Source organism: Gopherus flavomarginatus, chromosome 23, assembly GCF_025201925.1.
Source record: "Gopherus flavomarginatus isolate rGopFla2 chromosome 23, rGopFla2.mat.asm, whole genome shotgun sequence".
NCBI classification, from domain to species: domain Eukaryota; kingdom Metazoa; phylum Chordata; order Testudines; family Testudinidae; genus Gopherus; species Gopherus flavomarginatus.
The window spans coordinates 11,849,223-11,862,643 of NC_066639.1; the positions used below are offsets into that span (position 1 = coordinate 11,849,223).

General features: G+C 52.2%; 1 protein-coding gene and 1 pseudogene across 2 annotated transcripts in view; one reads left to right on the forward strand and one right to left on the reverse strand.

Annotated features, from left to right (window-relative positions):
- LOC127039351 (zinc finger protein OZF-like) overlaps positions 1–13,421 on the forward strand; it is a 1,232,974-nt gene that overhangs the window by 117,138 nt on the left and 1,102,415 nt on the right. The window lies entirely within an intron of this gene.
- The window catches only part of LOC127039334 (zinc finger protein 879-like), an 82,766-nt pseudogene that overhangs the window by 56,935 nt on the left and 12,410 nt on the right, over positions 1–13,421 (reverse strand).

Below are 13,421 nucleotides of genomic sequence, written 5' to 3' on the forward strand. Positions count from 1 at the left end.
TGATCCGCAGACCAAAATCAAACAGACTGCACAAGTGCGGAGATGGCTGATGCCCTCTATCTGGTTCATCTCCACTCTGATGTTTCTCATGTTCCTTCTAAACATTTATGACTCTTTCCTGCTCTCAGCTGCTGCTCGAAAGACTACTTCGCTGCACTTCCTGTCGACAGCAAAACCGAAAGTTAAGACGACCACCCCGCGCTATCCTCTGTGTGGGGTAAACACTGTTGCTGCTGGGAAAAGGGAAAGGACGACTCCTCGTTCTGCTTTGTGTGGTGTACAGACCCTTGCTGCCGAACAAAAGGGAAAGGCAAGAAGGTCTCGAGAAGCCTCTACAGTTAAACCAAAGACTCTTACTATTGAGGACGTTAAAAATTGGCCGTGGTATAAAAGGCGGTACATAATGTGGTATCAGGGAGGAACTTGTGGTTGGCAGGCATGGGAATGTGGGATACACTGGATATTGGGATTTATCCCCAGTACAGCTGATTGCCACCCAGGTCAGGTCCCCTGGCCATGTCAGATCATTCCAGAACTACTAGACCATTCCTCCCCTGCTCCCCCCACAGTCCCCCCTTTAAGTAATCCTCCCATAGTAACTCCATCCCTCAGTATCTCAGAAAATCATGCCCGTTCCGAGCCCCAATCAGATCCATATTTACCCAAGACCTCAACTGTTATACAGTGGCCCAGACCCTCTTCCTCTGGTGATTTGTTTTCTTATTGTTTATCCAAGTTAATCTTCTCATTACATGGCCAAGTGTATGAACGGTATGTCAAATGGAATGCGTTTGGTATGGTGTATCTTAGTTACCGTAATATAACCTCTTATGTTACTTATACAGAAGAACCTGACCAAGCTGAAATTTACATAGACACATGGGACACTGACCATGATATAGACCTTGTGTTAGTCCCAGGTACTTGTTGGCCTCTTACTGATGAGGGTCCAGAATGTTTTGTAGCTACTCGTGCCACCAGGACTAATGTTACTGTTGAAAGAATATGTTTGGCCACTGTAGGATTTCTTTGTGTTCAGGACATTCCCCTCACTGCAAATCTCACCTGTACACTACTTCAATATACTCCTTCACATTCAATTGACACCACATTGGCCAAAGAGGGCATTCAGGTTCAAAGCCAACAGTTATGGTATGAGCCTACAGAAAAACCTCACTTATCAGGATTCAAATGGACAATCTTAAATGCTACTTTGGGAACCATCCATTTCTCCCTACCCCTTACTCACTTTCAAATTACTAGCACTTACTCTAACTGCTCTAAGGGTGCGGCCATACACCTAATGGAACAACAAGCTCGACTTAAAGATAGCAGAAAAAGGAGAGATATTGTTGATACTCTGCTGCACGGTGCTAACACTGCAGCCTCAGCTTGGACTGTTTACAAAACGCAGAAACATGAGGGTCATCTGGGGCAACTAGATCAGGCCGTAGGGTTTATCTCCGGAGCTCAAATTACTGAGGAGAAGGCCGGTATAGGCGCACTCCATACTATTTCGGCACTAAGCATTGTTACCCAGGACCTGCTTAAGCAAATGGTCCACCAGGTTGCTGTATCAGGAAAGGCATTGCAGTGGGATCAAGCGTGTTCAGAAGTACAGGATTATCTAAACACTATTCTTTTCTCCTTACGTAAGGACTTCGAACAGCAGCGTTGGCCCACTGCCCTTACTAATACATCTGTTATACCCCCCGATTTGTGGCCATGGAGATATACTTGGAAGTTCTCTAAATGGAAGTGTTGGCGCTCACAGTGCTCCTTCCGGGCTTATGGACCCGTGAAAGGATTTTGGGCCCCCACTTATCGCATTCTCCCAGGCCCTTGGGGTGGTTGCTTGTGGGACTGGGTAATTCATCGAGATGTTTGGGAAATTAAGCCCCCTGGCGGTCCTACCGCTTCTTAATCGGTGCCCCAGCTATAACCCCTGACCTTTAGATAGGTCTAGGTGATCTTTGGACCTATTGGCCCTTACAGCCTCCACAACTACAATGCTTTAGAAAACTACACCCCGGAGAGGTGGTAACTGTCCATCACCGGGTATGTTGGGAGGGTCCTGGTAGCCTACAAGACTTAGCCTCCCATACCCTGTTGTCAGCCAATAGCAGTTGTGTTCATGTCAATTCATCAATCATACATGATGTGGCCTTTAATCTCCACACCAGCTCAGGTACTCATAACATTTTCTGGCCCGCAGAAAAGGATTACCAGGTTTATTTGGAATTTCAGGTTCCTTTTGACTGGACCTCTGTTGTCCCTGACCGATTCCATTCACTGTTACCTCTCCTACCAGACATCCAATCTATTTCACACTTACAAACTCAAATTCACTATTTAGAAACCGTTTATCAGGAAGCTCTGAACGCCCTCCAAACTGTTCATTTAGTATCCACCCTCTGTGTCAAGAGTGACCTCCTTTGTCAATTTACAAAGAGCTTCCGGTCACCCCAGCAACACCCCTGGTATGTATGGCTTCTTTTTGCCATTGGTACATTTACCTTTGTATGCATCTGCTGTTGGTGTTGCTGTAATTGCTGGTCACATTGTACTTGCCCTTGTACAACTTCCCGTTCCTATCTCCCACCGCAGTTAGTCTCCCTTAACCCTGTCAGACCCGAACCATACTTCACACCCACCAATGTCGATGATGATATCTGTGTCACTTTCAGGGCTAACTTTCCTGCCAATGTTCCGACTCCTTCCCCTAACCCTCCCCAAGAAGGTAATCTTGGCCAGGGAACAGTGGATCAGGAGACAATTGAACAAATTGCACAGGAACTCATGAATATTCCCCTTTCAGATACTGATGAAGTGTTTGCTGCCATGTAGAATCCATAGGCAGCAAACAAAGGAGGGGATGATAAAGAAAACTAACCCCAGGTCCAAAAGCTGGGTCTTGATCAAGCTAATAATTACATCAAGGCCATAGGCCTCAATCATACTAACATATAGAAGAGTAAGGAAAATAATCAATTGCTAACTCACCTGAGGCTCACTCTCTGATTTTAGTACACACTATCATAACACTATTAAATGCTGCTAACACTACCATAACTATTAAATGCTGCTAAACAATAAAATGCTGCTATAAGGGGTTAAACTAACATGAAATCCCTTAAATGACCAATCTATCACTGCCAAAATAGACTAACAGCTGCTAGGTCATTATAGTTTATTAAGTAGCTCATGTAAGCATAAAACATAACTCATAATAACTTGGCCAAAAGAACAAACAATATGTATTTTTTGACCCAAGTTCCTCAAAAAAGCTTAAGTAACAGCTGCATGACCGCAAGTAAAGGGTAACCGGACTGTCAAGGTCTTGGCAATTGCGAGAACTTCCTATGAGGAAGTAGAAAAGAACAAGCTTTGCAATTTTTAGCTCTTTTTGCAATATATAAAAATTATTAATAGCAATTGTTTTTAAAAGATGTCATAGATTAGCCAAATAAGGTAATGATGGATGTATAAGCTCATATGGTAATTTGCGGTTTTAGGCTTTATAAGCACAGGTATCACTGCTGTAAGGTAGAGCGACTTACCCCTTGCTAGGGGACCTGTCGTCTCTCCGTGCATATGCATGTATTCTCTGATTAATCAATAAAGGAGCCTCAGGCTGTCTGATCAACTCAACACGGTGGTGGTCATTTCCACGACAGGGGGCAGTCACTCAGCACTCTCCCCTGAGCCCTGACCCCCACACACACACACACCACGCCCTCTGCCCTGAGCCCCGCACCCTCCCCAGACTCCTGCCCTGATCCCTGTACCTTCCTCATACATACCCAGCCCTCTGCTTGACTCCTTCATCCCCTCACCTCCTCAACCCGCAAGCCTAGCCCTGACTCTGGCACCCCCACCCATACCCAGCACCCCCTCTGTCCTGACTCCTACACCTCCTCACATACCCAACTCCCAGCCCTGACTCCAGCCCTCTGCCCTCAGCCCTCTGGGTCCTGGCCGCCAGCCCCGCACAGCCCGCTGCCAGTCTGGGGTTCTGGCTGACAGACCCTTGCCAGTCGGGGTGCCGGCTGCAGGCCCCGCTCAACCCGCTGCCGGCCTAGGTGAACAGAACCCCAGACCAGCAGCGGGCTGAGTGGGCCGGCAGCGTAAGATCAACATTTTAATTTCATTTTAAATGAAGCTTCTTAAACATTTTGAAAACCCTGTTTATTTTACAATACAACACTAGTTTAGTTATATAAAATATAGACTTCTAGAGAGAAACCTTCTAAAAAACATTAAAATGTATGACCGGCATGCGAAACCTTAAATGAGAGTGAATAAATGAAGACTCGGCACACTGCTTCTGAAAGGTTGCCGACCCCTGGTCTACATGCCTGGGTATTCCTAGCCTTAACTGTAACTTTAATAAAACTTGTAAAACTAACCAGACCTTGTGCTTGTGAATGTCTGTGTGGTCACTACCCTTGCTCTGTGTGTGCTCCTAGAGACTGAACATTTGAAGCAAGTAGCAGAGGCGACTTTCACTCTGTGAAGCTTGACACTGTTGCCACGAGAGCTGAGCTCGCGGCGGTGCAATGCCGCATTACAAACTGCACTTTACATACAATAAAAGGCTGCACAATACACCACACACCAGGCAACCCTCACTTCTGTGCGGCTGCTGACGGGGGCATTGCCTTCAGAGCTGGGCGCTCGGTCAGCAGCCGCCACTGGGAGGCCGCCCTGCCAGTGCTGAATTTGTGCCAGGGCTGAGCTCTGGCGCCTCTTTCAATACAGATTAAGCACTAGAGAGAGGCATCAGGGTCTGGACGTGATGGTGGGGAGCCTGTGAGGGCCAGGGGGGATGGGGGCACCAAAATACAAGTTCACCCAGGGCGCCATTTTCTCTAAGGCCAGCCCTGGAGCTGGGTATGGGGGAGGGGCACATCCCCTAAGGCAACGGTTCGCAACTAGGGGTCCCTGGACCTCTGGGGGGCTGCAAGCAGGTTTCAGGGGGTCCTCCAAGCATGGCCCGTGTTAGACTCGCTTGGGGCCAGGGCAGAAAGCCCAAACCTCACTGCCTGGGGCCGAAGCCTGGGGCCATGAGCCCTGCCACCAGGGCTGAAGCGAAAGCTTGAACAATTAGCTTTGCGGGGGGGCCTGTCACATGGGGCCCCAGGCAATTGCCCTGGTTGCCACCCCTAACACCAGCCCTAGCTTTTAAAGGCAGAGAACCAGGCACATGCAGGGCAGTGGAGATGTTATAGCACGTTAGGGGCCTTAGAAAGAAAAAGGTTAAGAAGCCCACTCACTGGTGGGTGCCCTCTCACATCTCAGAGCAGTCGCTGGTTAATCAGGTTGGGCTCCAGCCCTGGGAGTCTGGTCCGTTTTCCTAGCCCCACCTGGGGGGGTGTTTCCTGTTCCACAAATTAGAGCACTTCCACCCTCTAACCTCATGGGTCTGGTCCTAAAATGGAAGCCGCATATTAAACCAGTCCCAAGAGGTTTGCCACACCCTGGCCTCCCCCCATTCTCCCCCTTGGGAATTTTTTGGCAAACTCCAACCTCCAAACCAGACTGCCCAAACCTCCCACCTGCTGTGTATTTGCTGTCCCTCCCCTCCAGCAGGAACCCACCAGCCCCCTCCACCGATAATCCCTACCTGAACTGGCTCCTCCGCAGTCGTTTCCCTTCCCTGTCCCATGGGAGGATGGGATGAGCTGGAGCGAAACATGGACGATATCCTGCAGCCTGGCAGGGCCAGAAGGGCAACTGTGGAGGTTTCAGAACAGGCTTTAGTTCATGTCACATCACGATTCCCCCAAGATCTTTCCCTGCACAGACATAGCCTAGATTCTGCCATGCTGGGAACATGCTCCATCTCTTTATTGCAGGGGAGACCTGGCCCCTCCTGCCAGGCTAAGCCCACAGGGAGATTTTTCAGTCTCCCCAGTAATAAAGTCTCCTCTAGAAAGGACCAGAAGCAAAGGGGCTGGGCAGGCTCCATAGGGACACTGGCTCCTCCCTACCCCTCCTATTCGGCCATGTCCTGTTTCTGGCAGAGATCGGCCACCTCATCTCTCTCCCAGAGGCAGTCATGTCTGTGGGCTCCTCCAACCAGCACTGACTAACCACCACCCCCACTGGGGGAATGACACAGAACAGCAAATTACCATCTAACCAAGGACAAATTGCTGCAGATAAAAAGGGCTGGGTTCATATCCCAAAGCTGAGCAGAACTGAAATGGCAATTGGACAATTACAGAGAAAATAAGGCAAAATAAGAGTCTAGAGAGTCAATAATTGAAGGGAAAACAAGGGAATCTCCTTGGATTTTCTAGCCACATGTGGGGAGGGGGGAGAAGGGGAAGAACTAGAGAGAATTGTTATCAGGTCTTGAGACGGAAAGAAATGGCACAAACAGGAAAAGGATGCAAGTAGCTCACCACTGTAACCATAGGCATGCGCAGTACATTTCATTAGCGTGTGCACCCAGGGAGCCCCACCCCATCCACTGCCTCCCCCTTCCTGCCCCCTGGCTGCCCCCCTCAGAACTGCCCCTGCTCCTTGTCCTCTGACTGCCCCCTCCTGGGACCCTGCCCCTAACTGCCCTCCAGGATCCATCCCCCTATCTAAGCCTCCCGGCTCCTTGTCCCCTGACTTCCCTCTCCTCAGAGCCCACCACTGTAACTGCCTTCCTAGGACCCTACCCCCTACCTGTTCCCCTGACCCTTATCCACACCTCCGACCCCAGACAGATCCCCGGGACTCCCACTCCTATCCAACCACTCCCTGCCCCCAACAGAACCCCCAGAACTCCTGACCCATCCAACTCCCTCTGCTCCCTGCCTGCCCCAACTCCGCTCCACCCCCCACCAAGCACCCCCTGAGCCCTCAACCCATCCAACCCCCCTGCTCCTTGTCCCATGACTGCCCCGTCCAGAGACCCCTCCAACCTGCTAATCACCTCCCCCAACTATCCAAACACCTCCCTCCCAACCTCCTGACAGCTCTGTCCAGTGGCTGCTCCCACCCACACCCTCAAAGTGGCAGAGGAGGTTCCCGCTCCTTCGGTGGGAAGGTTGCCTTGTGGTTAAGGCACAGGACTCAGGCTCAGGTGTTCTGGGTTTGAGTCTCTGCTCTGCCACAGACTCCCTGCTTAGCCTTGGGAAAGTCACTGCACCTCTTTGTGCCCTAGAGCTCACCTGCTAAATGGAGCCAATGCTGATCCTGTCTCCTGGGCTAAATCCATTCATGGTTGGGTGATGGTGGGGGAAATGGAGATCCCAACATGGGGAGATTGGTGCTGAATTTCTCCACAGCCACAGAGTGGGAGCCAGCTCCACAAGGGGGATGGGAGCGAGAGGGGCTCAGGCCAGCTACACACAGAGTGGGGTCAGGGCTTCAGCCTTGCAATTTCTGCCACTAAGGTGGCTGGGGCCTTCAGCCCCACATCTTCTGCCAGGGTCCAGGGCTTCTCCTCCCTGCCCCAGGGTGGCTCCTCTCCCCCTCCATCCCCCCCAGTGCAGCTCCTGCTGGGGTCTAGACTTCTGCCCCCTCCTCCCAACCCAGCCTGGCTTCTCCTCCCCTGCCCCAGCTTGGCGCTTCTCCTCCTTCCTCCCTCTCACTGCAGCTCCTGCAGGGGCCCAGGGCTTCTCCTCCCCCAGTGTGGCTCCAGCCCAGTCCGGGGCTTCTCCTCCCACACTCCAGCTCAGCTCCTCTCCCCCACCCCCCGCCGGTATCTGGAGCTTCTCCTCCCCCAAACCTCCCACTGCCCCCAGCCCCAGCCTAGCCAGGCTCCCTGGGGCACTCGATGCTGCTGTGGCCGGAGTCAAGCCTGGCGGGCAGGGAGCAGCGATTCACGTGGAGGTCATGGCAGAGCCATCAGCCCGAGAGGTGCGGGGCAGCCCCAGGGAAGCAGGGCGGGCGGTGCTGCTGCTGGCCCTGCACCCCTGCTCACCCCGATGCCGGAGGCTGTTTGGGGGGGACTCACTCAGCTCCCGCAGGAGCAGGGAGGGAGGAGCAGCTGAGCGGAGCCTGCCCAGCAAACAGCTGATCGCAGCTGCGCGCGGGCTGCCCCCAGGGAAAAGCTCAGCGGAGGAGGCACCAAAAGCTGCCGAGAGCGGGTCATTCCTGGGGGGAGCTGAGTACCCACCTGCAGCTGCTGCAGCCTACTCCCCTTCCCCCGGAGCCTCCACGGGAAGGGGAGGAGCAGCCTCCCCAGCCGGAGCTCAGGGCATTGGGGTACCGGGGCTCAGCCCATGCGCACGCCTATGCCTGGGACACACACACACACTCTCCTCCTGGACTTTCCAGGCTGCACAGAGACGATCCAACCCCCCACCTGTCCCACCGCCGTTCCCCCGCCTGCAGCTCCGGCTTCTCCTCTCCACTCCCGCCCCCGCCAGCCACATCAAGGGGAACACCCGGGCCCCAGTCTCTGTCTCCACCTGGATCCCAGCAGAGCCGGGGGCAGATCCTGAGAACAGCGGCTCCGCTCCGGCTCGGGCAGCTCCAGCGCTGCTGGCAGCACGTGGAGATCCAGGGAACAGTTGCTCAGCCCAGGCTCCAAGTCACAGTGTGCCAGAGCCCCGCCCCCGGGCTCTGGGCTTTGTTCTCCTGCCTCCTTCTTCAAAGCATCCCCTATGCCCAGCTGGTCCCTTCCTGTGTTTGCACCCCCCCCCCAGGGTGGGCTGCAGCGCTCACTGGGGTTGTCTCCAGTGGCTGAAGTTGCCTCCATCTCTGCTCACCTTGGGGGGAGGGAGGGAGGAAGAGAGGAGATGGTCCCAGGGTGTGCAAGCAAAATTAGGGGGCAGGAAAAGGAGGACTGTTTGGAAAGGTGGGTTTTATACAGCGGGGGTGTGATCCAGACGGAGTCAGAAGAAGTTGGGCAGCAGAGGTTCACGGAAATTGAGGGGAACTCCCTGGGTGTCCCAGTGTTGGCCAGGGATTGTACAGCACCTAGTGCAATGTGGGGTCCCTATCTCATTCATGGTCTGTGCAGCACCTGGGAGCCCTGATGTCTATTTCCTGATCACAGGCGCTGGGAAAAGACAGACGGAAAACCTCGGTACCTGAAGAGTTAATGCAGCCCTGTGTGCAATCCCTGCTGGGTGACGCTGCTGCTCTCATGAGGGGTTGGCTTAGTAGACCAACAGCACAATCCCAGTCCCATGTGGTCTAGTGATCTGGATTCCTGGTTTTCACCCAGGTGGCCTGGGGTTCAATTCCCAGTGTGGGAATAGTGCAGAGCTTTTGCTCAGAAGGGAGGAAGGGCAAGGATCCTAAAAGAAGGGCATTTGGACAGTGTGGGGAAGGGATCCCAGAAGTGGGGGTGGGGAGCAGAGGTCTGAGGGGAGATCAGGAATGACTCCCAGCATTGTGGGAAGTGGGCAGCATGGAGAGTCCAGGCCTGCCATGGGGACGGGGAAGAGTGACTCTGTCCTTCTGAACTCACCACCAGCAGACTAGGCAGGCTTGGAAGAATTACGTATTTGTTGGCAAATGTCAATTTCTGTGTAAAAACGCAACCCAATGGCAAAATATTTCCATTGATAATAATAAAAATTGATAGATGGGCAAAGAAAGAAACATGCTGCTTGAGAATTTATCCTATTCTAATCCTATAAGGTTCCCTTCTGCCTCAGATGCCATCATGTGCGTGTTTCATTTCCCTTTCCATTTTCACACAGACACACAATTTCCTTTGCATGGATCCATGAACAGCAAAATCTTTCTGTGTCACTTGTCTGAGCCAGGGCATTTAATTCCATTGAAACCTTCTCTCCTGCAATGGCAATGGTCAAACAGAGGGGACGTGGCCACCTTCACCCCTGGCAGTGAGATATTCCCCCTTTTCTTTCTTCAGGCTGCTGCTGTTATTCCATGAATCATCAAGAATGGAATAAAAAGCTGAGTTTAATCCAGGGTGAGGAAACAAAGGAGCCACCAACTCCTTGAAAAATCTCACTGCCCAGAGAAAACCTGCCCCTGTTATTGGAATTCCTGATGTGTTGATAGCTTGTTTATTTACACTGAGGATTGAGTCCTACTTTGTGCACCGTGTTTGAGAATGAAAATCCTAAACTAGCCTTTGAAATAACGAATGCAGTAGGACGTGTTTTTGTCCCTGCCCCAAAGCAGACAGACTGATGGAGATATACCATGAGTTCAGGGTAATACTTCACTGTGGTTTTACCATTTCCATTCGCTAAACACCCTCCCAACCTTCTGGGCTCCTAGAACAGGGGACTGAGCCAGAGCCAAGACACGTACAATGCAACTTTACAGCCCAAGCCGCTGTCATGGATAATCTGACACGGGCCAGTCGTGGTGTTTCATTGCACTGGAGATGTATCCTAATGTTATGTCTACACTGTGATTAAAACACCCAGGGCACCTGTCTCAAAGCCCGGGTCAGGTGCCTCAGGATTATGGGGCTTGGGCTGCAAGACTATAACATTACAGTGCAGACAGATGGACTTGAGCCCAACCTCTGAACCCCAGGAGGGGTGAGGGTTTCTGAACCCAGGCTTCAGTGTGAACGCAAATATCTGCACCACAGTTTTTAGCCCCTCAGGTTTAGCTCCATGGGCCCAAGTCAGATGACCCAGACCAGCCACGCTGCCATCTTTGTCCTAGGAGAGATGGACTCAAAGGGTACGTCTCCATTGCAATGTCAGCCCGGGTGTGGCACGCTGTGCTCAAAGCAGCACCTGGAAGCCCCATATTCACCACTCTCATATACTGATGATACGGTTTGTACAAAGTCTGCCTGCTGAGGTATCATTTCAAAAGTCTTGATCTGTTGAACATTAATATTGTGTTGGTCTGTGTGTGTAGCATTGGTTGGGAAGTTATGAAGTTTGCTCTGTGTGTGTTACTGAGATATGTTATGAGGTTGGGAAATGCCCACCACCAGCCTTCCAGGTGCGACAATGGAGGAGCCAGACTCGTTGCTGGCCTGTTAAAGGGATCCACACTCCTAAGGACTATCCCAGGAACCGTGTACAATGCAGACTTCTCCGAGATAGCTCAGCAACAATGAACACTGCTTGACTCACATCCTACCAAAGGAGCTTTCTAGAAAGTTGGAAGAAACTATGAAAGAAGGGTAGAGACAGCATGACTTGGCCTCTCTCCACCACAACTCAACAGCTGGAAACACATCTGGAGGACAAAACGGATTCAGAAATCAGAAGAGAAGAATACTAATACATTCAAACCAAAGTACCCAAACAGACTAGTATCGGTTTTTCAGCAGAAAATTTTCATTTTGGGGAATTTTCTTTTCCCAGTCAGACTTTGCCAAGGGAAGCAGGGAGAAAATATTGGAGTTGCCTCCTTCAGAACAGCTTGGCCTAAACACTAGCTCTGGTTCACTGTTGTGGCCTTGCACAGGATGGGGGTATTTTAATTATTTGGGGAGGTCCCAGGGTGTTTGAGGGAGATTATGAGGATGTTACCTTTTCAAAGAAAAGCTAAGAAATACAGGACTAGAGAAAAACATTTTAGAAATGTGGGATTTAGACATCTTATTTAAAGCAATGCGGTAGGGGGGGCTGAGTTTCTCAGAAGGTTTTTGTTTGCAGGAAGCAACATTGCAAGAGCTGTTATTATACCAAAGGGTGAGATGGTTGTCTATAAAAAAAGGCGAAGATTAAATGCCTCTGACGATGATGGGATTCAAATCCATGCGTACAGAGCACAATAAATTAGCAGCCCATTACCTTAACCACTCGGTCACCTCATCTGAGCTGTCAGGAAATGGACAGGGAGAGAAATCTAAGGCCGGCAGAGATAGGGACACTAAGAAGTTTTTAAATACTAAGCATAAGCAAGGCCTGAATGAGCTCCCCCCTCACATCTAGTGAGGAGCTGGGGGAAAGACTTCAGGAACAGATCGTGTTTGCACAGACACACCTACTCTGCCTAGGTATGCAGCATGATGGGGCCGGTTCCCCAAAATGACCAGTTTGGGATGGTGGTGGGTTACAAATCACTTTAGGATTGAGTGGAATGAAATGTTATTCTCCTTCCTGTATGAGTGAAGGGCAGCAGAACATACCTAGTCCGTCCTGATGGAGGGGTAGGTGGGTGAGGAATAGCTTTTATTGAACTGCAGAGAAGTGATTGAGGATGTCACCCTAAAACAGTGGTCCCCAAACATTTCACATTGTGCCCTCTTAGCCATAGCTGTTCCTCCTCGGAAGCCACGGTCAAGAACCGGGGCTGGGAGGAGTGGGGCTGTTGCTGGCTGGGGAGAGGAGTGCAAACAGGTGAAAAGGGGTCGACGCTGGGCTGGGAGCCAGAGTCTCAGGCTGAGGGTGGGGTTGGGGAAGAGCTGGGACAGAGTGGGGCTGAGTAGTGCTCCCTCTCTGCCCTCCATGTGGGCTGGCTCAGGTCCTGAGGTGCCCCCATGAATCTTCCTCTGTGTCCCCCTAGGAGTCACACCCCACATTATGGGGACCAATGAACCCTACTCGCTAAGCAGGGGCTAGTGATGCCAAAGCACAGGGAAAGGGAGAACTAGTGTGGGGGCCCCAGCTTCAGAACCATGGCCCCCCCCGTTCTACTGTGGCTCCGCCCCCTTCCACACCTTTCACCCATGGCCCCATCCACTATCACCTCTATTCCACCCCTTCCCCCACTGGCCCCATCCTATCACTTTTTTACCCCTGTCCCGCTGCGGTCCTGAGACCAGAGAAGCTCTGTGCCCCTGCTGCAGCCCCTGGGCCGTAGCAAGGAGTGGTAGCTCCTCCAGCCCTGGGGTCACCGTGGGGGAGACTTTTCCAGGGGGACCCAATTTGGCTAGGGACCCTAGTCATGGGCCCCACTGACCCCTTGGCAACGCAAGGTTTGGGGAGGCTGAGCCCCCCCCCGAGCCTCCACTACGAGCCGCCCAGGCTACCACTGCTCAGTGGGTGGCCCGTCTCTGTGTTTTCTGCTGCTTGTGCTGGGGAGCCTGGCCGGCACAAAGGGTGGGGCCCCCCGGTAGTCATCCAGGGCTCTATGGGGTCAAAGGCCACTGTGTGGCATTGCAAAGGTGCTCACTGCTCTCCCCTGCCCCAATGCTCTTCTATGGGCTCACAGAGGGTTGGGAGGAGTGAGGAGCAACACTATGTGCTCCATGCGTCCTGGTCACTTTCCCCACCTGGGCTGTGCTCTGAAGGGAGCAGCAGAAGCTGCTGCTCTCTGCCCTCCCCTTACGCAGCGCAGCTGAGGAAAGTGACCTGGATGCAGGGAGCTCGGATGATCTCGCTTCTTGCCCCGCCCCCCCCGCTAGGGAAGGCGGCTGTGTGCTGTCTTTATGGCTGTACTTTCAGTGATGCAGGTTTCTCTATCCCATTGTTCCAGGGGCCTCCTACTAGATTGCCAGCTGCTTTTCAACTGCAGTGTGGAGACTGTTTGTGTGTGGGGAGAGACAGTGTGTGTGTTGGGGAAGAGTGAGTGTGTTG